Source organism: Oryctolagus cuniculus, chromosome 20 (genome assembly GCF_051225735.1).
Source record: "Oryctolagus cuniculus isolate XC-2025 breed Fujian yellow rabbit chromosome 20, ASM5122573v1, whole genome shotgun sequence".
Taxonomy (NCBI): domain Eukaryota; kingdom Metazoa; phylum Chordata; class Mammalia; order Lagomorpha; family Leporidae; genus Oryctolagus; species Oryctolagus cuniculus.
The window spans coordinates 20,994,535-21,020,545 of NC_142886.1; the positions used below are offsets into that span (position 1 = coordinate 20,994,535).

The 26,011-nt window shown below is 43.9% G+C and overlaps 1 long non-coding RNA gene across 2 annotated transcripts in view; it reads left to right on the forward strand.

Moving 5' to 3' along the window:
* Window positions 1–25,589, forward strand: part of LOC108175597 (uncharacterized) — a 33,741-nt gene extending 8,152 nt beyond the window's left edge. The window contains exon 3 of one of the 2 annotated variants that reach the window (XR_001792283.4): window positions 24,001–25,589. This is a non-coding gene — a long non-coding RNA (uncharacterized LOC108175597). Of the gene's footprint in view, window positions 1–19,286; window positions 19,894–24,000 lie in introns of those variants that run through there. The other variant, XR_016226548.1, reaches the window with a different exon arrangement.
* The last annotated feature ends 422 nt before the right edge of the window (window positions 25,590–26,011 follow it).

Below are 26,011 nucleotides of genomic sequence, written 5' to 3' on the forward strand. Positions count from 1 at the left end.
AATGAAGTAGAGTTGGTAATATCATTACATAGATCTTTCAGTTCACCAAGCTAATATAATTCTAGGCATACAAGTCAGTTAAGCTAAAATATAACAAAGTTAAAATATAACTGAGTTAAAGAAAATGTCAGCAAAAATAGAAATAATAGTTGAAGTTTACACATTGAATACCATGACACACCAGGAACAGCCCTCCACACTTTAGAAAAGTTGTCACAGTGGGGCTGCCACAGGTAAGCTGATGCTGGTGATGCCAGCATCCCAAATGAGTGCCAGTTTGTGTCGTGACTGCTCCATTTCTGATCAGCTCCCTGCTAATATGCCTAGAAAAGCAAAGATGGCCAAAGTGCTTGGGCCCCTGCCACACATATAGGCAACCCAGATGAAGCTCCTGGCTTCCACCTGTTCATTCTCTCCCTCTCTCCCTCTCTTCCTCTCTCCCTCTCTGCCTCCTTCCCTCCCTCTCTCTTTCTCACTCTCTCTCCTCTGCCTTTCAAATAAATACATCTTTTAAAAAAAGAAAAATTACTACAGTTAATCCTCCCAACACCTGATGTAGTTACTATGAAATCGCCAACTTAAATAGCAGAAATAGAAGCTTAAGGAAGTTCAATAAGTCACTGAAAGTTATAAACATGATCATCAGTGGAGCCCAAGTCTGCCAACACCCACTGTTTAATTTTGCCATTCTGCCTTTAACATACTGAACACAGCAACCGAAAATTGAAGTAGGCGTGAAACACAATGACTGAAATTTGAGCTTGTATGACTTTCCTTGTAGAAGGAAGAGAATGGTCGTTTTGCTTTAGCTGGGTTAGTAGGTGTTATGGAATGACAGGTGGGAGGGATTTTGTTCAAAGAGGAACAGTGTATGAGCACATTTCCTTTTCTTTGTGCCCTGAGCACATAATGTGGTGGTGCCGGCAGATGAGGCTGGAGGGGATGCTTGCGCTCAGTTTGTTACACACCTTATTTGTTTGGGAATTTTGACTTGATCCAGAAGGGACTAATTAGTTGATGGAGGTTTAATATTGGAGAATGAGAATTCAGATGTCAGTGTGGACAGTAAATTAGATGCATATTAAATATTGATTCCAAACAATCCAGATGAGTGATGAAGTGAACTAAATTAAGGCAGGGACTATTAAAGTAATACAGACATAAACCTTGCAGGGGTAAAAAAAAATGTGCAGCATTCCTTCTCCAGGCCCACAAGTGCAAGCACTTCAGTCAGCTCTTGAGTATACGCAAAAGTGGTTAAGGGGTTAGTGAGAGAACTCTGTCCTGAGTTTCTTACACACCAATAATATTTCTGGCTGTGAGTTCTTTACCAATCCAGACAGGGAATCATCACTTGTGACTTCAGAGGAAAGAGTAATTGTAAAATTCATTAGGCTTCCTAAATAAGGAAGTGCAAAATCTTCCAAGAAAATAATTAAACAACCATGGGGCCAAGAGCCTCATCTGTATAATTTAAAGCTATGAAGTGGGTCATTGCTTAGTGTCCCACATCTACGCATAGCTAATCATAATCATGCTCCATCTGTCCGAAATTAGTCACTTTATTCTGTATGCCAAGAAAAAATACCTGATTTTAGAGGTTTCTATAAACTATCAAATGTATCCTCGTGTGCATCTGAATTATCCATTCTGCTTTTCTTGAAATAATTTAATCTTTCTAGAATTCAAAGAAAAACTAGAATACGCGCGATATAATAAAAGCTCTCATTTCAGGAGCCCAGAGCCCTTAACCGAAGGGTGTTGGGTGGAATAGTCCTATACCTACTTTCAGACAGGGAAACCAAACAGATGTGTGCCAAGATTCCAGGTGCTGAGGTGGACAGTTAGGACAGCAAGCCAAGCAGAACGTTGTAATCAAATTTCTTGTTAATATTCTGGGACAGTTCCAGCAAGAGGCACAAGGGTAGGCACTGGCTCCCCAGGGTTTCATCTTTCCTCCTGGAATGGTACCAGGCAGAGGTCAAATGGAAGCACAGATGTCAGAAACCATCCTACCACCAGGGAGCCCTGGAAAAGGGTTCCTGCCTTTTGTGGACCTATGGCCCATGAGAACAGAGGGAAGGGCTTGGAGCAGAAAATACTGATCCCAAATAGAGAAAACTGCCTCAGGCAAGACCCCCAGGAACAAAGTCCTGATGGAGGTTACCTGGGAAGTATCTCAGATAAGGTCAGATAAAGAGGCTTCTGGATGGAGGTTCCTGGGCTGGGAATGCAGACACACTGCTCTCTGGGGGGGGCTGAGTCCTGACAGCTAACCCCTCCCTAAGCCCCCAAATTCTTTTTTAATATTTATTTATTTATTTATTTATTTGAAAGGCAGAGTTACAAAGATGGAGAGAAAGAGATCCTCCATGCACTAGTTCACTCCCCAGTGGGCTGCAATGACTGGGACTGGACCAGGCTGAAGCCAGCAGCCAGGAAGGATATCAGGGTCTCCCATGTGGGTGGCAGGGGCCCAAGAACTTGAGTCATCCTCTGCTGCCTCCCAGGCACATTCATAGGGAGCTGGCCTGGAAGGAGAGCAGCCAGGACATGAGTTGGGGCCCATATGGGATGCTGGTGTCACAGGCCATAGTTTAACCCACTATGCCAGAACATTGCCTCACCTACTAAATTCTTGACACAGTGTCTTCTTTCACCTTGAAGTCTTAGACAGGATCTAGGAGGTCAGGTCATCTAGAATAGGCAGTTTTTAAAAATGCTAAATTAAACACAGGTGGAGGGACTTCCTCAGCCCCTCAGTCCTAGAAATGCTCGCTGATCATTTCCTCAAATCTTCATCACTGTGATGACTACAAACAGTAGCTAACATTGATTCTGGAGAACAGAAGCTCCCCCTTCCTCAGTCTAAGATGTAGCCCAAAGATTTCCATGTGGCAGCTGTTAGGCCGCCTTCTACTTGCAAACATCTTGTATTAGTCAACACAGTGATGCCCTGCACAATATGGTCTTATTTTTAAGACTGATTGAGGCTGACGCCGCAGCTCACTAGGCTAATCCTCCGCCTTGCAGCGCCAGCACACCGGGTTCTAGTCCCAGTCGGGGCGCCGGATTCTGTCCCAGTTGCCCCTCTTCCAGGCCAGCTCTCTGCTGTGGCCAGGGAGTGCAGTGGAGGATGGCCCAAGTGCTTGGGCCCTGCACCCCATGGGAGACCAGGATAAGTACCTGGCTCCTGCCATCGGATCAGCGCAGTGCACCGGCTGCAGCACGCCGGCCGCGGCGGCCATTGGAGGGTGAACCAACAGCAAAAGGAAGACCTTTCTCTCTGTCTCTCTCTCACCATCCACTCTGCCTGTCCAAAAAAAAGACTGATTGATTTATTTGAAAGGCAGAGTGACAGCAAGAAATAGAAAGAGAAAAGAAAAAAAAAAAAAACAAAGATACATAGAGAGATCTTCCATTCAGTGGTTCACTCCCACAATAACTAGGGGAGGGCTAGGTTAAAGCCAGGAGCCTAGAATTCCATCCTGGTCTCCCAAATAGGTGGCAGGGACCCAAGTATTTGAGCCATCTTCCACTGCTTTCCCAGGTGTGGAGTCCAGGGCCGGTGTAGTGGCACAGTAAGTTAAGCCTCCACCTGCAGTGCCAGCATCCCATATGAGCACCAGTTTGAGTCCCAGCTACTCCACTTCTGATCCAGCTCTCTGCTAATGTGCCTAGAAAAGCAACAGAAGATAACCCAAGTGTTTGGGCCACTGCACCCACATGGGAGACCTGAAAGAAGCTCCTGGCTCCTGGCCTCCACCTGGCCCAGCCACAGCCATTGCAGCCATTTGGGGAGTGAGCCAATGGGTGGAAGATTCTCTCCCCCACCCCCACCCCCCGCCTTTTCTCTTTGTAACTCTGCCTTTCATATAAATAAATATTAAAAAAAAAAGAAAAAGAAAGTAAGAAAAAAAAAAGAAAATAGAGTAGCCAAGAATCCAACTAGCACTCCAATATAGAATACAGGCAGTCCAAGTGGCAGCTTAACCCACTGTGCCACAGCGCCCACCCAATGTGATTTTTTTAACCTTTATTCTTTCTTTCTACTGAAATGTGAAAAATGAGTCGGCAGCAGGGATGGGGTTGCTCTTTGCATCTTGACACTTGCCAGGCAACTGAAACTGCAGCAGTGTTCCTCTGTAGATGGGGTGATTGGTGTGCAGTTCATCAGCTGGCCCAGTTCAATCATGTGGGCTAGCCAGTGCTTCTCAGCCATCAGTAAGCATGCAATTCGCCTGGAGACTCTTATTAGATTCAGATTCTGATTCAGGTCTTGGGAGGATCTCTAACGAGCTTCCAGGCAATGCTAATACTTCCAGCCCCAGGAACCACCCTTGCAGTGGCAAGGATTCAGGGAGATAGCGTAGTAATCGAGCACTTTTCTATGACACTAACAGTCTGGTTTTGGATTCAGTTCAGTCACTTACTAGTTGTCAAGTAGGAACATTGCCTGGGAAAAGTTCCTGCATTATCTGTGCTGCTGATTCCTCATTTCAAAATGGTGCTAATAATAGTTCTTAACTCAAAATATTCCAGAAGAGATTGAGTCATTGTGTGTGATATTTCTCAGATCCCAAAAGAGTGTCTGACACACAGCAAAAACAAGCAGATTGACAAATGTGAGTTATTATTATTCAATATTGAAATAATAATGCATCACCCCCTTGCTGAAAACTGTGGACTGGTTTTCCCGTGTCTTCAAGATGAAGTCCAAACTCCTCGGCATGGTTTACAATGTCCTTCACAATCTGGCCTCTACTTTACTCTCCAACTTTGTCTCCATTCCAGAGTTGGGATTCTTCCCAGACCCTCCCCTCACTCCTGTGAGCTAGGTTCCTCTCTTGGATGCTCCCGTAATAGCTGGGGCACATCTCTATGGCAGCACCTCTCACATCCCATTGTAACAATCAAGTTTTCTGTCTCTCTTCTTTGACCAGTTCCTGTGGCAGTAATCATATGTTAAGCAAAAACGTCCTTTGTGGAATAATGAAAACCTGCCCAAATATGCTTACCAGGGCTTTTTCAGACCTCTCTTTTTCCAATCCTTTGACCTCTTCTTTTATGGATCCTGAATTTTTTTTAAAGATTTATTTATTTGAAAGGCAGAGTTACAAAGGGAGGTAGACACAGAGAGATCTTCCATCCACTGGTTCACTCCCCAAATGGTTGCAACAGCCAGAGCTGGGCCAATCTGAAGCCAGGAGCTTCTTCCAGGTCTCGCACACAGGCACAGAGACTCAAGCACTTGGGCCATCTTCTACTGCTTTCCCAGGCCATAACAGAGAGCTGGATTGGAAGTGGAACAGCCAGGACTCAAAGTGGTGGCCAAATGGGATGCTGGCACTGCAGGCAGCAGCTTTTACCCACTACGCTGTAGCACTGGCCCTCCTGTTGTTTTTTTTTTTTTTTAATTTTAAGGATTCAGACAGGCCACAGCCCCATCCCTCAAGCAAGAGATGCACACGTACCCATCACAGCCATGGTCCTGCTAGTATCACAGCAGCCCTGTGAGGGAACCACACTCTAGACATTGCAGAAGTTCTTGCACTTCCAGATTCAAGGACAAAGCTACCTGAATCAGGGCCCCATCACCAGGCAACCTGCTGGCCTAGCACAGCTGGAAATGCTAGAGTAAGCCAGCGCAGTTCAAATCCACACTGGGTACTTTCCATAGACCATCCTCGTTTAAATCTCCATAATGCCTTTGCATGGCCTAAGACCTCCTGTATTGTAGCTCCTGTCCACCTCTTGAGTCAAGTCACGCTCACTACCGTCTCTCTGCTCCAGCAAGGGGGGTCTGCTTTCAGTTCCTGGAAGACATCGCTGCTAACTGCAGGATCTTCCCCTTGGCCTGAGATGCGCCTCTATTCCAGTCACCACTCACACTCACACACACACACACACACACACACACACACAGCCGCTAATCTCTCTCTGCCTCCTTTTCATTTCCAAAACTTTGTTTTCTTCCCTGCTCTATTCTAACACCAAGCGTAGTGCCTAAAACATAGGAAGAACTCAATGAACATTTGTTGAATGTTATTGAATTAACTTCTCTGTGATACTTACTTCTTCCAAGTGCAGCCTCCCTCTGTAAGTGTCCTGCCCTGTGTGGGGGTTTGTTTTTCCCTTATGGTACCTGTCACTGATTGTAAATATTTTCCTTTGTCTACTTTTTAACCCCTATTTTCCCTCCAGAATACTCTAAGTTCCATGAGGGTAAAATATATTAGTTTTGTTCGATGTCCAGCACCTAGGAATTGGTTGATACATATTCGTTCTTTAGAGTTGTTCAGTGAGAATTAACTGGCTCAATAATGGCACTTGGAGCCAGTGCTATGGCATAGCCAGTAAAAACCACCACCTGCAGTGCCAGCATCCCACATGGGTGCCAACTCGAGTCCTAGCTGCTCCACTTCCGATCCAGCTCTCTGCTATGGCCTGGGAAAGCAGTAGAAGATGGCCCAAGTCTACTTCAGATCAGCCCAGCTCAGCTCTCGCCATTGCAGCCATTTAGGGGGTGAACCAGCGGATGGAAGACCTCTCTCTCTCTCTCTCTCTCTCTGCCTCTTCTTCTCTCTCTGTGTAACTCTGACTTCCAAAAATAAATAAATCTTTTTGAAAAAAAAAAAAAAAAAGAATGGGGCAGCATTCTTAATCCATTCTATTTAGCTGATATACAAAACTCCTATAAAAGTTTCAAGGACCCTTTGTAGCTTAAAATAGAACAATTAGCATTAGGCAGAGCAGTTTGGAACAGGAAAAAGCCTTAAATGTCATCAGGCTCATTTTTCTCATTTTACAGATGAAAACATTAGCAGCCAGAAAGGGGAAGTAATGTGCAAAGCTAGTTAGTAGCAGGATTACAAGTAAAACTCAGGCCTTCTCTCAGTACTTTTTTTTTTTATTTATTTATTTGAAAGTCAGAGTTTACACAGAGAGAGAAGGAGAGGCAGAGAGAGAGAGAGGTCTTCCATCTGCTGGTCCACTCCCCAACTGGCCACAATGGCCAGAGCTGCGCTGATCTGAAGCCGGGAGCCGGGAGCTGCTTCTGCATCTCCCGTGCAGGTTCGGGGACCCAAGGACTTAGGCCATCTTCTACTGCTTTCCCAGGCCATAGCAGAGAGCTGAATTGGAAGTGGAGCAGCCGGGACTTGAACTGGCACCTATATGTGAATGCCAGCACTGCAGGTGGTGGCTTTACTTGCTACACCACAGTGCCAGCCCCTTCAACTTTTTTACTACACAAATAATCCACCCAGGAGTAAAGTTTACTCAGCACCTGCTCTATTTTTCTCTCATTTTTTATTATAATTTTAAACAGATTCAATATTATTTAGAGATACAAGTCTAAGGACATAATGATATTCCCTTCCTTCCTCCCTGCATCTCACCTTCCTTCCTTCTCTCTTCCTTTCTTTTTTTTTTTTTTTTTTTTAGTTTTTGAGATAACATTTTAAATTTACATTACATTGTAAAGGCTTACTACTTCATCAAATAAGAAGTTTAACAAGTAAAAGGCAAGATGATCCTAGTTTAGTGGGAATATACACAATTGCTATAAACAATAATTGAATGGAAAAATGATCATCTCACCCAAATACAAGTTTTTTTGGTTAGTTATTCATATTTCCGTCAATGAAATAGAACCAACTAAATACTTCCTGTGGGTTACAAGACAATAATTAAGTTCATTTAAACTTTAACTTATTTCTTCTCAACAGTTGGTGTACAAGAATAATTTTATAGAGACTGCAATGCAAATAATTATACATTACATTTTTTGTACTGTATTAGTTACCACAGATCAGGGGAAACACGATAATTGTTTTGGGGGAAAGACTGGCTTATATCATCAAGTATAATGGTTTCCAGTTGCATCCATTTTGTTACACAAAACAGGATTTCATTCTCTTTAACAGCTGAGTAATATTCCATAGTGTACATATACCACTTTTTTTTATCCAGTCATTGGTTGATGGGCATTTGAGTTGAGTCCATTCACCCATTCGTGTGTTGATGGACACCTAGGTTGATTCCATATCTTTGCTGTCATGAATAATGCTGCAGTGAATACGGGAGTGAAGCTATCTCTTTTACCTGCTGACTTCCTTTCCTTGGAATTTATACCCAGAAGTGGGACAACTTGGTCATACTTGGTTCTAGTTTTCATTTTCTGCGGAACCTCCACACTGTTTTCTACAATGGCCGGACTAATTTGCATATCTCACAGTATATGAGAGTTCCCCTTTCCTGACATCCTCACCAGCATTTGCTTTTTTGTTTTCTGGTTCTGGATGTTCTGGATGGGGTTTTTGGTTTGCTTTTGTTATTGTTGTTTGTTTTGTTTTGTCTTTGAAATGATAGCCATGATATCTCACTATGGTTTTGATTTGCTTTTCCTTGATGATTACTGGCGAGTATTTTTTTATAAACTTAATTGCCATTTATATACCTTCTTTTGAGACATGTCTATTCAGGTAATTTGCCCATTTTAAAATCAGACTACTTTCTTTCTGCTGTTGTTTGAATGCTTATAGGTTCTGGATACTAATCTGTTGTCAGATAAATAGATTACAAATCTTTTCTCCTATTCTGTAGGTCCTCTCTTCACTCTGTTGGTAGCCTCCTTGGCTGTGCAGAAGTTTGATGTAATCTCATTGGTCAAATTTTGCTTTTGTTGCCAGTGCTTTTGGGGTCATATTCAAAAAAAATTCTTTGCCCAGAACAATGTCCTGAAGAGTTTCCTCTCTTTCCTTCTAGTATTTTCACAGTTTGGGGGACTTACAGTTATGTCTTTGATCCACTTTGAGTTTATTTTTGTGTATAGTAAAAATTAGGGGAGGCTGGCGCTGTGGCATAGCGAGTAAAGCTGCTGCCTGTAGTGCCAGCATCCCATATGGGCGCCGGTTCGTGTCCCGGCTGCTCCATTTCCGAACCAGCTCTCTGCTATGGCCTGGAAAAGCAGTGGAGGATGGCCCAAGTCTTTGGGTCCCTGCACCAGTGTGGGAGACCTGGAGGAGGCTCCTGGCTCCTGGCTCTGTATTGATGCAGCTGCGGCTGTTGCGGCCATCTGGGGAGTGAACCAGCAGATGGAAGACCTCGCTCTCTCTGCCTCTCCTTCTCTGTGTAACTCTGAATTTAAAACAAATAAATCTTAAGAAAGGAAGAAAGGAAGAAAGGAAGGAAGGAAGGAAGGAAGGTCTAGTTTTCTTTCTTCTGCAGACCTGTATCTAGTTTTCACAATGCCATTGATTGAAGCGATTGACCTTTTTCCAATGTGTGTTCTTGTACCCTTTGTGAAAAATCAGTTGACTGTGAATATATGTGTTTATTTGTGGTTTCTGTATTCTGTTTCATTGGCTTATATGTTTTTGAACAACATTAATTGATTCATAATTTTTATTTGAAAGGCAAAGAGACAGAGAGTTAATTCCATCTTCTGGTTCACTCCCCAAATGCTGGATCAGAACTCGATCCAGGTTTCCCATGTGGAGAGTAGGGACCCAAATACTTGAGCCATTACTTGCTGTGTCCCAGGCTGCACATTAGCTGGAATCTGGAATTGAGGAAGCAGACACTTGAACCTAAGAACTCGGACATGAGATGTGTATGTCCCAAGTGATGACGTAATCCATATGCCAGATGCCACCCCTGTGTGTCTGTTTTCATGACCGTGCTATGCTGTTTATGATAAGGTATTGTGATGCCTGTAGCTTTGTCTCTTTTCTCAGGGTTTCTTACTATTTGGGGTCTTTTGTGGTGCCATACAAATTTTAGGAGTGTTTTTTTATACCTCTGTAAGTAATTAGTATTTTAATAGGAATTGTGTTGAATTTGTAGATTGTGCCACAGAGTGATGGACATCTTAACAATATTAATTATAAATTACCCAGTGTGTGGTATTTTGTTACAGCATCAGGAACAAAGTAAGATAAAAATTCATGCCAAGCCGGTGCTGCGGCTCAATAGGTTAATCCTCCGCCTGTGGCACTGGCACATCGGATTCAAGTCCTGGTCAGGGTGCCGGATTCTGTCCCGGTTGCTCCTCTTCCTGTCCAGCTCTCTGCTATGGCCTGGGAGTGCAGTGGAGGATGGCCCAAGTCCTTGGGCCCTGCACCCGCATGGGAGACCAGGAGAAGCACCTGGGTCCTGGCTTCGGATCAGCGCGGTGCGCCGGCCATAGTGGCCATTGAGGGGTGAACCAACGGAAAAGGAAGATCTTTCTCTCTGTCTCTCTCTCTCTCTCACTGTCCACTCTGCCTGTCAAAAAAGGAGAAAAAAAATTCATGCCAAGAAGTGTGGCATTGCTATGAAAAAATACCTAAGTCGCGTGGAAGTGGCCTTGGTACTGAGTAATAGGCAGAGGCTGAAAGAGTTTGGAGGAGCAGGCCAGAAAAGTCTACATTGTGAGCATGATGGGTGTTTCTGGTGAGGACTCAGAAGAGAACTGTAGAGAAAGCCTGAATCTTCCAAAATATGGTTTAACTAACGATAATCAAAATGTTGCTATAAATGTAGACCACAAAGGCTGTTCTTAGAAGGTCTCAGTAACGAGCAAAGTGTTAGAAGCTGGAGAAAAGGTCATCATTGTTGCAAAGGTGAAGGGCTTGGCTGAGTTGCATCTGTGCCCTAGTGCTTTGAGCGAAGCCAAACCTAAAAGCAATGAACTAGGATACTTGGCAGAAGAAGTCTCTAAGCGAAGTATTCAAGGTCCTGCATAGCTTCCCTTGACTACTTAAAGTAAAATGCAAAAAGAAAAAAATAAAGATGGAATTTAAGATGAAAGGGGAAACAGATTTTGAAGATTTGGAAAATTATCAGACCTGCCAGATTGTAAAAAATTAAAAAGGAAAAAGCCATTTTAGGAGAAAACACTGAAGATGTAGCCAACCAACTCTTTGATAGGAAGATTATTACTGTTAAAAGGAAGCCACAGGCTCATCTTCGGGAAAACGGGAGCTGCCCCGCCTTTCACAGGGCCAAATACCAGGACCTGGGGAAGAATGGGTCCAGATGAATGGCCCTGGGCACCCAAGGTAACTCCGGGCACATATCCCAGAACTGCCCCAGGTTTCTGCTCCACATATCCAGGCACAGCACTCCTCAGCCACCTCAGCTGTGGCTCAAGTGTACCCAGGTACAAGCAGGGTTGTCCCTCCAGTATGCACAGTGTTAAGCCTTGGTGGCATCTGTGCCATGCCAACTCTGCAGGCTTACAGTGTGTAAGAGCTGGGGGGAGGGAGCAAGGCTGCCTCCATGTGGATTTCAAATGATGCCCGCGGAGAACTCTGGGGCCCAGGCAGAGAACTGCCAAAGAGGTAGAACCACTGCAGACCACTGGGGACCACCAGGGAAACAGCTGGTGAAGTCATGAGGGAGGGCCGCTCCTGAGATCCCAAATCTGTAACGACAACCACACCAGCACATAACTAACACCAGCCTGGAGCCGCAGGCTCCAGACCCCAAGTTGCTGTGCCCTGGGGAACCACGGTGGTTGATGGGCCTGCCTGGGGGCCTCAGGGGCCCAACCCCCATCCCAGTGCATCTGGAAGACAGAACATGGAGTCAAAGAAAATCATGTTTGGCTTAGCAGTTAAGCCACCAGACGGGACAACAGCCCATGTCAGAATGCCAGGGTTTGGTCCTGGCTCTGATTTTGATTCCAACTTCCTGCTAATGTGTACTCAGAGGGGCAGAAGGTAATGAGTCAAATAGCTGGGTTCCTGCCTCCCATGTGGGAGACCTGGACAGTATTCTTGGCTCCCAGCTTCCACCTGGCCCAGCCCAGCCATTGCAGGCATTTAGGGAGTAGACCAAAGGATGAGAATGCTGCCTCTGTCCACATGTCTCTCTCTTTCCACCTCTCCTGCCTGCATCCCCCAGATAAAAATAAATAATGAAAGAAAAATATCCTATGAATTGAGATTGAATGCTGTTTGCCTTATTGAGTTTTAGACTCCCTTGGGTCCTATTATCCCATTCTTCTTTCCTATTCCTCCCTGTAGGAATGGGAATGACTATCCTAGGCCTGTGCCACCATTGTATTTTAGAAGTATATCACATGTTTGATTTCACTTGTTCATAACTGGAGAGCAATTGGCAAGGATAAATTTTGAGTCTCACCCATGTCTGATTTTGATGAAACTCTGGACTTGACACATTAGAGTTGGTGCTGGAATGAGTTTCAGAATTTTGAGACTAGGATGGAATGAGTGTTAGAGGAGACAAGCAGGTGGGAAGAACATGAATTTTCAGGTCCAGGGGCCGAACCCTGTGGCCTGGATGTGTCTCACAAAATGTTTATGTTGACATTTAATTGCAAATGTGATAGGATGAAGAGGTGAGCCTTTAGGGGTGATTAGATCACCATGGCAGAGCCTCAATATGTAAGAGGCTTCACAGGTGAGTGTTTGACGAAGTGCAAAAAGTGGTCACTTGAGATGCCCACATCCCATGCTGGAGTGCGTGTTTCTAGTCCTGGCTCTGCTCTCCATTCCAGCTTCCTGCAAATGTGCATCCTGTAAGCAGCAATTGATGGCTAAAGTACTTGGGCCCCTGCCATCCAGATGGGAGACCAAGATTGAGGTCCAGGCTCCTGTCTCTGGCCTGGTCCAGCCCTGGCTGTTGCAGGCATTTGGGGAGTGAATCAGCAGAGGAAAGATCTCTCTCCATCTGTCTCTCTCCCTCTGCCTCTAAAATAAAATCAATTAATTAAAGCGAGAATCTTTAGAAAGCTGCTTGGCCCTTTTTGTTCCTGCAGCTTTTGCCCATGTGGATGCAAGCCTCCAGAACTGTGAGAAATAAATTCATGTTTATAAGTTACCAAATTTATGGATTTTTATTATAGTGTCAGGAACGGACTAAGTCACCCAACAAATTATATAAGCAAAGCAAAAATTTATTTAGCAATAAATGTTTGTCTTTTAGGTGTCACTGCTGTGTACTGAACCAAACATCAGGCACTAGGATAAAGAGCATATAAATAATTTCACTTGAACTTTCATGATAAGCCTATGAGATGGATGTTACTACTAGTCCCATTTTACAGAATAGGCAACTGAGTCTTAGCAAGGCTAAAATGCCCAAAGTCAGGCAGCTGATGTGAATTCAACAGCTGGCTCATACTCTTAGGCTATAAACCTGACTTCCTCCAAGCTATGTAAGGCTGACTTTTTACCATATTGTTTGTAAGCAAGAGGATTCTCTCTCTCTCTCCCTCTCTCTCTCTCTCTCTCTCTCTCTCTCTCTCATACATACAGACACACACACACACACACAGGAAAGTTACAAAAATTTCATGTATATATTAGTTAACGATTACAAAAATGAACACCATCTAACTACCACAATAGGCAGTTACAAAAATAAAGCATGGCTATACTGACATCTCTTTATCCTAACTGCCCCTCTCCTCTCTGAAGGTGATAAGGTCCAGACTTAAATGATAATGGTATTCCTGTTTTCCTTTATATTTTTACCATGTACTGATGAATTCCTGAACACCATTCATTAAGTCTGCCTTTAGGAAGGGAGATGATTTATACAACTGAGATCATAAAAGATGTCTTTTTTTCACATCTAGATTTTTCAATGGTTCAACTTTGCTTCAAACTGATCTAAATGCTTACAGCAGTAATTTGCTCATTTTCATCACTGAATAGTGTTTGATTAGATGAATATGCCACAATTTAGTTATTCTTTCTGCCATTGATAAACACTTGGAGTTTTTAATTTTAGGATATTTTGGATAATTCTGGTACAACATTCTTGAACCTGTGCCTCCGTGTCTCTGAGCATGCATTCCTCTAAGGTTTAAACCTGGAAGTAGGGTGTCTGGGCCATGGGGTATGTCTATGAGCATACTCAGATTTAGAATATAATACAAGATTATCTAAGTGCCTGTACTATTTTACATTCCCATCTGCAGTGTGTGAGACTTCCTGCTACTCCCTCCCTTCGATAAGGTTTATGTAAAAGACAGACTATTGGGTGCCGGGGGCGCACTTGACACATTGGTTAAAATGCTGCTTGGGACACCCGCATCCCAGATGGGACTGTCATGGATTCCGACCTGAATCCATTTGCAACTCTAGCTTTCTGCCAGTGTGCACTCTGGAGGTAGCACGTAAAAGCTCCAGTACAGGGGTCTCTGCCACCCGTGTAGGAGCCCCGGTTGAGATCCAGGCTCCTGACTGCAGCTCCAGCCCAGCCTCTGCTGTTGCAGGCACTTTGGAGAGTAAACAAGCAGGCGGGAGATCTCTGTCTCTACCCGTCTCTGTCTTTTTTTCTCTTCCTGCCTTTTAAATGAGATGAAAATGAACCAATCCATCTGCAGCTCTGTGCCTTGCCCTTCCTGAGGAAGACTGTCAAGTCCCACGCAGCAGTCCTCTCGCTCGGCTCCCTCATGACACCTGTGCTGCCTTGGTTTCTGAACTTTCCATTTTCCAGCTACATTTCCTTTTCCACTTGTATTCTCCCTCTTGGAGTAGGAAAAATTCCTGAGTTCTACCATAAATTACTTCAGCTGAGCTCATATAAGGAATGAGAGAAAAGACAAAAATATATAAATTTCCTGGAAAGATATTCTTTATCAGTTTAGTTATGGTCTCTTCAGAACCCATACAAGGGCCACAGACACAGGGAGAATTTTCCGTTCTCCAGGTTATAAGCAAATCCACTTTCCAGAAATCCACATGCTGACCAAAATCTACAAGTCTAATATGGTCTTTCCCTCTGACATTACACTAAGATCAGTAATGAAGGATTCAGCAAGTTTTATTTGACAGAGAATTAAGTGAACCTCAAGAATAAAAGCTCCTTAAGGCAAGTTTTGGTTGTCCAAGGCAGAGGACAACACATGAGTATGTAAATAAATATTTGTTGGTTATATAATGCAAGCATAGGCTGTCAAATGTCATTTCTAGATATTTGCATAAGAAACCCAATGATTTTATGGGTTCTTTAAATTGTAAGAGATGGAAACCTTTGACATCTCAAGCTGTGGTTACAGTCAGAGCCATCAAGCACTTGGCTCACTCCCTCTGTTCTATTAGTTGTATCCACTGCACCAGGCATGTAAGGAGACCATCATTCCCAGTGATGGGTTTTCAGAAAATACAGGCCAAGAGAGAACTTTAGATCTTGAAGTTTCTGATTACATGTTGACATGATATAGGAGTGGTTTAACCTGAAAAGAGCTGTGGATATATGGATATTTTCATGCTATTCATTCACTCATTCAAAAAATATTTACCATGCAACCTCCTGTACCAACTACAACAGGCTCAGTTATGGTGAAATCACTATGAATAAGACACAATCTCATAATTTAAGTCTAGACACAGAGGAAAACTCCAATAATTAAACTACATGGTAATCAGAGCTGTGATGGAGGAAGCCATGAAGTCTGAGAGTGTAAGGAGATAGCACCAAGCACGTGGAGGAAGAGGAGGCTTCCTGGAGAAAAGGATGCTTAAGCAGAGATGATGAGAAGCCAGAAGGCATTAGCCAACCAGAAGACGAGGGAATATCTGTACCCCCATATTTACTGCAGCTCAATTCAAATAGCTAAGGTATGGAATCAACCCAGGTGTCCATCAACTGAAAACTGAATAAAGAAAATGTGGTGTATATATGTATATATACTATGGAAAACTGCTCAGCCATGAAGTAAATGAAATCCTGTCTTTTGCAACGAAATGGATGCAACTGGAAACCATTATGCTTAGTGAAATAAGCCAGTCCTAAAAAGACAAATGTCGGCTGGCACCGCGGCTCAATAGGCTAATCCTCCACCTGTGGCACTGGCACCCCGGATTCTAGTCCTGGTTGGGGTGCCAGATTCTGTCCCGGTTGCCCCTCTTTCAGTCCAGCTCTCTTCTGTGGCCCAGAAGTGCAGTGGAGGATGGCCCAAGTCCTTGGGCCCTGCACCCACATGGGAGACCAGGAGAAGCACCAGGCTCCTGGCTTCGGATTGGTGCAGTGCGCCAGCCGTAGGGGCCATTGGAGGGTGAACCAATGGTAAAGGAAGACCTTTCTCTCTGTCTCTCTCTCTCTCACTGTCCACTCTGCCTGTCAAAAAAAATAAATTAAAAAAAGATAAATGTCATATGTTCTCTCTGATATGTGGTGGTTAATACAGAATACAAAAAATGTCTAGGAATGAAATGAATATCTTCTGATTTGATTGTTGTTTTTAGCCTTTGTTTACACTCCTATAAACTTGTTGAATATTATCCTTAGTGGTGCATTAAGCCTGTGATTATAGACTGGATTGAAATTATATTTTTGCAAAAATTTTAAAAATAAGAAAGGAAGAAAGGAGGGGGGCTGAGAGAGGGAGACCTAGGGAGGGAAATAGAATCGTCTTCTTAGAATTATACCTATAAAGTCTATTCTCTTCATATCAATAAAAATTGAAAAAATAAAAAAACTATGTGACTATGTGAGGTAATATTTATGCTAATTAGCTTAATTGTAGTGATATTTCAACATGGATGGTCAAACATCACATTGTACATCTTAAATATGTACAATTTTTATTTGCCAATTATACACCAGTAAAATCTGAAAAGAAAATAAAGATAGATATATAGATGGGGGGAAAAGAAATAAGCCAGTCACAAAAAGACAAATATCACATGTTTTCTCTGACATGTGATAGTTAACATTGAATACAAAAAAAATGTATAGGAATGAAATGGACATCTTGTGATTTGATTGTTTTTAGCTCTTGTTTATGCCCCTGTGGAACTTTTATTTATTGATTATTATGGTTGGTGGTGCATTAAGCCTGTGATTATAGAGTGGATTTAAATTATGTCTTTGCAAAAAAATTTAAAAAAACAAATAAGAAAGGAAGGAAGGAGGGGAGTTGAGGAAAGGAGGGAAATAGAATTGTACTAAAAAAATACATGGAATCTGTTCTGTTTATATTAATAAAAAAGTTTTTTATGAAGATTTATTTATTTAATTGAAAGTCAGAGCTACAGAGAGGCAGAGGCCCAAGGATTTGGGCCATCTTCTACTGCTTTCCCAGGCCAGAGAGCTGGATCAGAAGTGGAGCAGGCAGGACTCGAACTGGCACCCATATGGGATGCCGGCACTACAGGCGGCGGCTTTACCCACTATGCCACAGCACCAGCCCGTAAAAAACTTTTAAAATAATAGGGAAGACAAAATAAGTGAAAAGAGGAATATGAACCAAAGCTAAAAGGGCAAGAGAGAATAAGAAAAAAAAATGTTCAGAACAGCTGGAGCATGAAATATATAGAAGACTGGGAGAGAGAAGATTAGAGCAGAAATGAGGGACAAGATCCTTGTAAACCGCATTGAGGAATGGAGAGCTGTGGGGAACTGACAGGTTTTGTAGGGGTGGGCATTTGGCACAGAGTTAAGGTGTCCTTGGGGCTGTCTACATCCTGTATTAGAGCACCTGGTTCAAGTCCCAGCTCCTCTGCATCTAATCCAGCTTCCTGCTCCTATGCACTCTGGGGGCAGCAGGTGATGGTCAAGTACTTGGGTCCCTGCCACCCATATAGGAGACCCAGATTCAGCCTGGCCCACAGCCCTGAGCATTTGAGGTTTGAATCAGTGGATGGAAAAATCTCTTTGTATATCTATTTTCAAGTAAAATGAACATCTTGGGAGAGCCTAGTGTGTCCTTAAACAGCAGAAGCCACCTTTGCCGGCAGCAGCCTCTGTTTCACTAAGCAGTATTCTACCGGCGCCTCTTTGGGCTTCCAGAAACATGGCTAGCTGGATTACCTTCTTAGTGCTCAAGAGGAATTCTAGAGCCCAGATTTACTGGGGCCAAAAATAAAAAAACCAGAATGGGTATTTGGCCTAGCGATTAAGATACCAGTTTTTAACAGCTGCTTCCCATATTGGAGTTTCTCAGTTAAAGTCCTGGCTCCACTCCCCATTTAGCTTCCTGCTAATGTGCACAATGGGAGACATCAATGATAGCTCAAGTAATCAGATTCCTGCTACCCATCTGGGAGATTTAGATTGAGTTCCCAGTCCCCAGCTCTGCTTGGCCCTTCTCCAGCCATTGGGGGCACTTGGGGAGTGAACCAGTAGTAGATAGGAGTTATCTGTCTCTGTTTCTCTGCCTCTGCAGTATAAATAAAAATTTCACTTTTCTCTGGATTTTCAAAAATTATTACTGAAGAGGATTGGTACAGGCAACCATAGTCAAAAAACAAAAATTTTTAAAATAAATCCTGAGCATGGTACTCCCCAAAGTCTCCCAGGTAATGAACTAGACTTGCACCTGAACACTTGGCCTACTTTTGTGTGCTTGCAGCTCTAGCTGTCTCGTAGGCCTCAATCTGCACAATAACTTTCAGCTGCTCTCCCAGCCCCCAATTTGGGTCAATTCATTCGGATTCTGAACTCTTCTCCAAACTTTCCCACCTTTCTCCCACATGCTAACACCACCATGATGATGCTACTAATTTGGGAATCAAATAACAGCTAACTCAAAACAATGCAATACTGCTACTTCTCAGAACAGAAGGGTTTTGATGAAGACAGAGAAAATCTACCAACTGTAATGCAACTTAGTTGCTGGAAAATAGAAAGTCAAGGAAGATTGGAAGAGAAGATAGCAGTGCAGAAGGACAGGGAACTATTAATGAATTCCCTCAGTGGCATAATGTGTTCTTTCACATGTCTCTCTCCTGATGGTAGACTTATGCTGGCCCCTTAATCCGTACAGTGAGCCTGAACTTTGACTTATTGGATAAATGTCAAATAGCTCTGGATTTCTGGTCTTGACAGCTCAGGTAATTTCCTTTCCAATGAAAGAGATCGTGTAGAAATAAAACTGTATGCTCATCTAAATTTTTTTTCTCTTGTACCCAACTATATCCCTTCTGGTCCCACCCATCAGTCCTGAGTTTACTGACAAAGCCTCAGTAGCCTAATGTGTGAAGGCTGGGGCCAAATGTAAGGAAAAGAAATAAATAAGGGATAATTAGCTTGACTGGTGACAGATTGCTGCCACCGTAGCAGAATCTGCAGGAATTTGGATGCATTTCAGCAGATGTGAAGGATCTTTGATGTAAGAGAAGAGAGAGCAAACCTGGCCATCTTCAGGGGTCCTGATTATGAGCCCACATTCCACAGCTGCTATACATTCAAACATTTATAACAGTCAATGTAATTTGAGGCACATGGAACCAGCCACCTACTCAGAGATCTCTCTTGTTGGGCCTCAAATGCCCTATTCGGTTATCAAACCTTGGTTTCATAGCTTCTGTCTCACCTGACAGAGTGCTGACAGGACCAGGACAGAATCTTGCCACGGACAACAGGTGAATGGCAGGTTGAACCTACAGTTCCAGAGGAAGACACTAGGAGGAGCAAGAGATCAGAAAAGGTTTGGCCATCCTCGGCTCTCCAACAAGTCTGGGAAAGGTCTTCTCAGCGTGAAACCAAAGAATGGGGAAGATGGACACAAATCCTGCTAAATGCTAAAATGCATACAAAGAAACAGGGAAATGCGGCCCAAATAAAGTATCAGAACAAAACTCCAGGGGCTGGCGCTGTCGCATAGTGAGTGAGGCTGCCACCTGCAGTGCCAGCACCCCATATGGGTGACGGTTTGAGTCCCGGCTGCTCCTCTTCCAATCCAGCTCTCTGCTATGGCCTGGGAAAGTGGCAGAAGATGGCCCAAGTCCTTGGGCCCCTGCACCCACGTGAGAGACCCGGAAGAAGCTCCTGGCTCCTGGCTTCTGGCTTTCGAACGACACAGCTCCAGCCATTGTGGCCAACTGGGGAGTGGACCAGTGGACAGAAGACCTCTCTCTCTGCCTCTCCTTCTCTCTCTGTGTAACTCTGACTTTCAGATAAATAAATAAATATTTGAACAAAATAAAACTCCAGTAATCAATCCATTTCTTATGCAATCTATGAGTTGCTTGATGAATAAAATATTTTTAAAGATTTATTTATTTATTTGAAAGGTAGAGTTACAGAGAGACAGAAGGAGAGATAGAGAGATCTTCCATCTACTGGTTCACTCCCCAAATGGCCTCAGTGACCAGGGCTGGGCCATGCCAAGCCAGGAGCCAGGAGTTTCTTCCAGGTTTCCCACGTAGATGCAAGGGGCCAAGCACTTGGGCCATCTTTTGCTGCTTTCTGAGGCACATTAGCCAGAAACTGGATTGGAAGTGGAGCAGCCAGGACTCGAACTGGCTCCCATCTGGGGTGCTGGCACTGCAGGCGGTGGTTCAACCCACTGTGCCATAGCTCCAGCCCCTGACAGAGAATTTAAAATAACTATCATGATGATGCTCAGTGAGTTTAAAGAGAAGGCAGAGAGGCAACTAAATACAATCATGAAAGTGGGGCAAGAACAAAATGAGAATATCAACAGAGATAGAAATGATTTTAAAAAGAACCAAGCAGAAATTTTGGAGCTTAAAAGATAACTGAAAAATTGTTAGAGAGGTACAACAGCACCCTTGATCATGCAGAAGAAATAAGAGATTATGTGAAGTTCTAAAACCAGAGGAGCAAAATGAAAAAGAATAAATAAATGTGAAGAGAGTCTAGGCGACTCATAGGACCCTGTCAAGTGACTAATATACATCTTATGGAAATCACAGAAAAAGAAAAAAAATGAACAGAGAACTTACTTAAAGAAATGATGGCAAGGGCCCGGTGCTGTGGTGCAGTGGGTTAGAACCCTGGCCTGCAGTGCCGGCATCCTATATGGGCACCGGTTTAAGACCTGGCTGCTCCACTTCCGATCCAGCTCTCTACTATGGCCTGGGAAAGCAGTGGAGGATGGCCCAAGTCCTTGGGCCCCTGCACTACATGGAAGACCCAGAAGAAGTTCCTGGCTCCTGGCTTCAGATCAGCACAGCTCCAGCCATTGTGGCCATCTGGGGAGTGAATCGGAAGATGGAAGACCTCTCTCTCTGTCTCTACCTCTCTCTGTAACTTTTTCAAATAAATAAAATAAATCTTTTAAAAAAAGAAATGATGGCCAAAAACTATACAAATACGAATGGAAAACATAGTCAAAAACTCAAAGAGAGGTGTGCATTTGGGGCAGAGGTTAAGATGCCATTTGGCACACCCACATCCCATATAGGCGTGCCTGGGTTGAGTCCTGGCTCTGCTTCTGATTCGAGCTTCCTGCTATTGTGAACCCTGGGAGGCACCAGGTGATGACTCAAGTAACTGTGTCCCTGCCACTGACATAGGAGATGGAGATCAAGTTCTGCTCTCCTAGCTTTGATCTGGCCCAGCCCTGGCAACTGTGGGCAGTTGGGGAGAGAGTCAGTGGATGGAAGATTCTCTCTCTCTCTCTCTCTCTCTCTGTGCCTTTCTAATCAACTACTTAAAATGTTAAGACTCTTATTGACATTTTGAGATGCGATGATTTTGAACAGCCCTTTCTCTCACCTGTTGAGGAACAGATTTATATATATATATATTACATATTATATACTATATTATATATATTATTTTGTTGAGTTCAGTATAGGGTTAATCTTATATGTATAAAGTTAATTGAAAATAGGTCTTTGTAAAATATAAGAATGGGAATAGGAGAGGGAGGAGGAAGAAAGGTGGGAGTGAAAGAAGGAAAGAAGGTAGCATGGGAAGAATCACTATGCTGATAAATTTGTATATATGAAATGCATGAAGTTGTATACCTTAAATAAAAGGTTTCTAGGTTAAAAAAACTCTCAAAGACTTCAAATCAGGATAAATTTTAAAATATTCACACCAAAACACATAATCAAACACCTAAAGTCAAAGGCAATATGGCACAAGCGGGTAAAGCTGCCACCCACAGTGCTGACATCCTATATGGGCGCCAGTTTGAGTCCCAGCTGCTCTACTTCCAATCCAGCTCTTTGCTATGGCCTGGGAAAGCAGTGGAAGGTGGCCCAAGTCCTCGGGCCTCTGCACCCACGTGGGAGTCCCAGAAAAGGCTCCTGGCTCTTTGCTTCGGATCAGCCCAGCTCTGGCCATCATGGCCATTTGGGAAGTGAACCAGCAGATGAAAATCTCTCTCCTCTCTCTCTCTTTCTCTCTCTGCCTCTGCCTCTTTGTAACTCTGCCTTTCAAATAAATAAAATGAATTTTTTTTGTTAAAACATAGCAAGAGAGGAGCAATTTGTCACATAAAATGGAGTTTCTGTAAGATTATAAATGTATTTCTCAGCAGAGTAAAAGGGAATAGAAAAGCATATTCAAAATACTGAAGGAAAAACTGAATCAGAAACACTGTATCTGCCAAAATTATCCTTCCAAAATTAAACAGAAGGAGTGGTGTTTTGTCTAGCAGTGAAGATATCAGCTTGGACACCTGCATCCCATATTAGAGTGCCTGGGTTCAAGTCCTGGCTCCAATCCTGATTCCAGAGTCCTGCTAATGCACACCCTGGTAGCCAGTGGGTGATGGCTCAAATGGTTTTGTTCCTGACACACATGTGGAAGACCTGGATGGAGTTCCCAGCTCCCAACTTCAGCTTGTCCCAGCTCTCACCATTGCAAGCATTTGGGAGATTTCTCCCAGCAGAGGAGAGGTTTCTCTGTTTCTCAAATAAATAAATAACCAAATAAGAATAAGTAACCAGATGGAAAAAGGACTGCGCTCGCTCTCTCTCTCTCTCTCTCTCTCTCTCTTTTGACAGGCAGAGTTGGACAGTGAGAGAGAGAGAAAGGTTCTCCTTTTCTGTTGGTTCACCCCATAAATGGCTGCCACGGCCGGCGCACTGCGTCGATCCAAAGCCAGGAGCCAGGTGCTTCCTCCTGGTCTCCCATGCGGATGCAGGGCCCAAGCACTTGGGCCATCCTCCACTACCCTCCCAGGCCACAGCAGAGAGCCGGATTGGAAGAGGAGCAACCAGGACAGAATCCGGCACCCCAACCGGGGCTAGAACCCCGGGGTGCTAGTGCCGCAGGTAGAGGATTAGCCAAGTGAGCGGCAGCATTGGCCTGCTCTCTCCTAATGTCTGGGAACAGACATAGAAATCTCAGAGGAAATTCTGATTATCTCTACTCGGTTTGCATGCCTCTGCCTAAACCCATCACTATGGTGAAGGATGCTAGGGTAATGCAATTGGCTCAAGCTTGAAATAGGTGGTAGCAGGTGGAAAGAGGGGGCAGTGCTGGAAATGAGACAGCCTGTGATTGACAGTTGTACCAGGTTACATGGAACAGAGCAAGGAAGAGTCTCCTTTGGAAGGAATGCCAATAGATTCAAATAACTAACACCATGGCTGCCAAGAAAGGTGACAATCAATATTGGAGATGGGGAGGTTGGAGAATGAATTCAGTGATAGGAGACAGCAGGGATAGGTGGAGCACTATTTTTCTAAGACCAGGCTGAACTAGGCTATGGGATTATAAAGTTGTTGTTAGGGTAGATGTGGAGGGGGCAGAAGGTGGGATGCATGAAAATAAGAACCTTATGCTAGCTACATGTATGCGTGAGGTAGTTTAAATTCTCTCACTTTTGGGCTGGCGCTGTGGCATAGCGGGTAAGGCCGCCACCTGCTGTGCCGGCATCCCATATGGGCGCTGGTTCAAGTCCTGGCTGCTCCACTTCCAATCCAGCTGTCTGCTATGGCCTGGGAAAGCAGTAGAAGATGGCCCAAGTCCTTGGGGCCCTGCACCCACGTGGGAGACCGGCAAGAAGCTCCTGGCTCCTGGCTTCAAATCAGTACAGTTCTGGCCATTGTAGCCATCTGGGGAGTGAACCAGTGGATGGAAGATCTCTCTCTCTCTCTCTCTTTCTCTCTCTGCCTCTCTTTCTCTCTCTGTGTAACTCTTTCAAATAAATAAATAAATCTTTAAATAAATAAATAAAATAAAATATCTCAATTTTCCATAAAGGAATATTTCAAAATTGAATATGGATTAGAGACTGATGATGGAAAGTGCTGGGATTTTCTCAGGTAAATTGTGGAGTTCGATGCAATTAGAAACACATCTCCAAAATAGCTTTGCTTTTGTTGGCAGGTGGCCAGACCCTGAAAAGCTTAGATTGGTATAAAGGAGATTCAAATACATGTCTTACATATGCTTAAGAAATCGAGCTACAGGAAGAGACAAGGCAGAACAAGCCATCTGCCTGGAAGGTATGCAAGATCCAAGAGTGAGTGTGCAAAGGAAGAGAGCTTCAGTCTTCTAAGATCATGGGCAGTGAAGAGGTCAGAGACTCTAAGCTGCATAAAGAATATCAAGACCAAGGCAGACAGCGTCTGGGGCTCGTAAAAGCCAGCAGAACACTGTGCTTTCAGCTGTTTGGCACGCAAAGTCCCTTCCTTCAAAACAGTGCCACACACATCTTCTCTAAGAAATCTTCCAGCGTATCTCAGCAGTAAAGAGCTATTCCATGCATGGACTCACTGATGCGTGCTCAGGGCTGGCCTATGAGGAATGGAGAGGTTTTGATGACACTGGGCCAAGGGACTGAGAAGACTAGAGACCTGCTGCAGCTTGTTCATCCTTCTTCCCTGTGACGTTCAGGTGAGAAATCAAAATAGTACAACCACCTGAATAAATGCCCGATTTCTTAGTGTGAAGCTCTTTTTAAAACAAAATTTGGGAGCCAGTGTTTAGCCTAGCATCCCACATTGGGCTCCATGTCCAGTTCTGGCTTCTGACTCCAGCTTCCTGCTAAAGCATACCCTAAAAGGCAGCATGATGGCTCAGTATTTGGGTCCCTGGTTCCCACTTGGGAGACCTGGATTTTGTTCCTGGCTCCTAGCTTCAGCACTGGCTCAACCTGGACATCTCGGGGTGAACCAGCAGATAGGAGCTCTGTTTCTGTCTTTCTACCTCTCAAACCCTCACAACTCCCTCCCCTCCAGAAAAGATACCAAAAGAAAAAAATTAGAGGAAGGATCTACACAAAAGGCCCACAAGCACCTCTCCCTCCCCATGACACACTAAAATCTTCCTGCCCACTGTTCTACCACATCAGACAAGAAATCCAAGTAAGAAAAGGTACACTTGCTATGCACCTGAGGAAGAGAAACCTGAGGAAGGATGGCCAGATTCCAACAGAAGGCCCTGATCCGTTCACCTATTCCTGCAACACGAAGTAGGAGAGGAAGCTGATTGGAGGATCATCACTCTGCTCTTGTTAAATGTGAATCAGTGAATTTCCTGGAATATGACTGATCTACTCAACAACTCCTCTCTGGGAAAACGTGAAAACTAGGAGAGAATGGGAGATGTGGGGCCTCCCTTTCCTCTAACACTTGACCTTTGAAACTCGGGCCATGGCGGGGACAGGCGTTTGGCACAGTGGTTAAGTCACCATTGAGGACACCTACGTTCCTTATGAGAGTGCCTGGTTCAAGACCTGCTCCTCTGCTTCCAACCCAGCTTCCTGCCAATGCACTCTGGGAGGCAACAGTAATGGCTCAACTACTTGGATCCCTGCCACTCAAGTGGGAGACCCAGCTCCTGGCCTCAGTCTGGCCCAGCCCTGGCTGTTGCAGACATTTGGGGAATGAACCAAAAGGTGAAATCTCTCTCTCTTTCTGTGTCTCTCTGCCTTTCAAATGAAATTAAAATAAATAAATATTTAATTGAAAAAAGAATGGGCCAACAGGATCAGTATTGCTGGGTAGCTTGTTAGAAAAGCAGAAACTTGGGCCCCACCTAGATTAACAGAATTGGTCATACACAGGTTAATGTTTGAGATGCACTGAGTCTCTGATTCCTAAATTGACTCTCAAATTTTTTGTCATTTGAATCTTTGCTCACTTCCTAAAATAATGCTCTGCATATGGTCAACAGTTAATGAATGCTTGTTGGCACCTATTTAATTCCATTCGAAGGGAGGAGGCCTCTTCTGAGAAGCCAGAACGCACTTACTGATGAGTGCCTTCAATAGACAGAAGTGTACTACAAACAAGCAAACAAAACAATTCCAGACATTACACATAGCTCTGCTGAGCAGGACAGATGGGCAGAGTAAAAGTCTCGTCTCAATCTATCTCTCCGCCCATAACATTCC